General features: G+C 45.4%; 1 pseudogene; it reads left to right on the forward strand.

The window, feature by feature from the left end:
* Positions 1 to 1633: 1633 nt before the first annotated feature.
* Positions 1634 to 2507, forward strand: LOC118086352 (nucleolar protein 16 pseudogene; annotated as a pseudogene).
* The last annotated feature ends 246 nt before the right edge of the window (positions 2508 to 2753 follow it).

Below are 2753 nucleotides of genomic sequence, written 5' to 3' on the forward strand. Positions count from 1 at the left end.
GAACGCTGTGGGTTGCGAACGTGCCTCCCGCACGGATCACGTTTGCAACCTGAGGTATGACTGTAGTCTAGTCTATTGCAGTTTTATATGTTTAAATTTTGGGGTGAAAGGTTTTTTTAGTGATAATTTGATTGCTTTATCTTCTTTGTAAACTGCCTTCAGGCTTTCCCTACAGTCAAGCAGTATATAAATTTTTAAGAAATAAATCAATGAATCTTCAAAAGCCGTCCGGTTGAAGAGCAAGTCTTGTTGAAGTAGAACCAACATGGCTTCTGCAAGGGGACATCCTGTTTCCCTAAACATGTTGAGTTCATTGAGAGCCCTTGAGTCACACTGGAGTCACTACAGCTTACCTGCATGGCACTGGGTAGGGCAGGATGGCAGCAAGGTTGGAGGGTTCAGATGCACTAGCAGAGCCAATCTGGCACTCTTTTCAATGCAGCCACACAGCCCTGAATTCACTGCTTGCATGCTATGGAGGTAAGCTGTAGTGATGCCAGCATCAGGAGAGAAGCTCCACGCTCTGCCCCAATACACCAGCAGTTGCTGGGTATGACTCGAATTCCGTACAGAAATGCACCACATATTTTCTCAAGTTGTGAGATTCACATTTTTGCACTTTGAAATGGAAGTTGCACTTGGAACCTCTTTTATAAATGTGTTGACGTTCATTTCATGGGTGAATTTAACTGGAAAGATTACACTGCCTTTGATTTCCGAAGTTGCTATGTATTTTTGATCAGTGGAAAAGACCTTAGTGTTAACTTGAAAGAGCCTGACTTTCCCCATCATGTACTTTCTATCAATCCAACCTATTATTGCAGCAGTGAATTTACATGAAGAACAGGATCTTGAGCTGTCACTCAGACAGGAAGCCTTAGGGACAGGCATCCCCAAACTTTGGCCCGCCAGATGTTTTGGACTACAATTCCCATCATCCCTGACCACTGGTCCTCTTAGCTAGGGATCATGGGAGTTGTAGGCCAAAACATCTGGAGGGCCACAGTTTAGGGATGCCTGCCTTAGAACTATCAGGCCACGGACCCTGAAGTTGTTTTTAGATAATCAAACTGTTAGCAGAGAGAACAGACCACACACAGTCTAATGCTTTCAGCACCATCCTGTGTATGTTGTTTCTTTTCCAGAAGCAAGGCCCACTGGGTTCAATGCTATTTACTCCCAAAAAGTGCTTAGAATTGCTGCTTTGGAGTTGAGCTGCATTTGATCTTTTCCGCCTTATTAAATTAACAATCTTATGGGGGAGGAGGGGAGATCTATACCTGCTGGCCTTGCCTTGCATTCTCGGTGGCCCCACCCCTACTGCCCACATGTTGGGGGCATGCCTACAGAGAGGAACCCTCTCTGTAGGAATTACATCGGCCAGTATTCAAGTAAATCATTGCTCACTGGTAAGGGTTACTGCAGGGACGTGGGTGGCACTGTGGTCTAAACCACTGAGCCGTGGGCTTGCCAACCAAAAGGTCGGCGGTTCAAATCCTCGTGATGGGGTGAGCTCCTGTTGCTCGGTCCCAGCTCCTGCCAACCTAGCACGTCAAAAAGTGCAAGTAGAGACCCGTATTAGAAGCTGCATGTGGCTGGATTGTTGCAGCTGATATTCCACCGAGTCACCGCGATGCCGAAAGCCAAAGGGAAGAGCCGGCAGCAAAAGTACAACTATAATGTCGACCGCAAGAAGCAGAACAGGGCTTTCCGCAAGTGCGCGGTGCCCCACATAAAATGTACCCAAATCCGACATGCCTGGGATAGGACCAAAACTGTAAAGCAGAACCTGGCTGTTGATCCAAACAAGGCTATACCTATTCCGAAAACAATGCAGCAGATGCTGAAAATGGAAGTGGATGGACAAGAAGCAAATGTGAAAACTGTGCGGAAGCCATATGTATTAAATGAGTTGGAATCGGAGGCCAGCCTCCCAGAGAAGAAGTCAGAGTCGCTCTCACAAGATCTTATTGACTATGTCCAGCACATGATCCGGAGCCATGGTGAAAACTACAAGGCTATGGCACGTGATGAGAAGAACTATTACCAGGACACACCAATGTATATTACCAGGAAAATCAATGTATATAAACACTTCTACCCTGAGGAATACCAGACCTTTGTTGCCTCTCTGCAGCCAGAGAAGATGGAACAGCAATGATTTTACTCGCCAAGGAAATGGGCAGAAGCAGCTGCACCTATATTATTTCAGATCCTAGTTTGCTCTCAAGTGACTTCTGGTTAGGGACTGAAATGTTGGATTATCTGTAATTGTGCCCTTTGAAGAGAGAAGATGGGAAGGTGTTTATGTAGATGGGACTTTGTCTGCCCTCTAATTGTTGGAGAGCCCTTGCTGCATTCTGCTTGCATTGTCTTAGCTTTGGGATAGATCCTAGTTGAAATAAACTTCTTTCCCAAGCCCTGAGTCAGTAACAAAGCACAGCCAAAGGATGTTTCCTGTTCTTGCTGTGTGACAAGCAGTTTTGCCAGATCATCTGGAGAACAGGTGGGGATTTCCTAAGGAAATTTTGATGCATCGTCCAGCTATGGAAACAAGAAGTCGTAGTAAACCAATGTAATCAAAAGCCAGTATGTTTTCAAGCATTCTTTTATGAAGAGTAAAATATTTCCCTTTCTTAAAAAAGAAGAAGTGCAAGTAGATAAATAGATATCGCTCTGGCGGGAAGGTAAACGGCATTTCTGTGCGCTGCTCTGGTGTCGGTGTTCCATTGTGCCAGAAGCGGCTTAGTCAT

Source organism: Zootoca vivipara, chromosome 1 (genome assembly GCF_965207765.1).
Source record: "Zootoca vivipara chromosome 1, rZooViv2.hap1.1, whole genome shotgun sequence".
Lineage (NCBI taxonomy): Eukaryota > Metazoa > Chordata > Lepidosauria > Squamata > Lacertidae > Zootoca > Zootoca vivipara.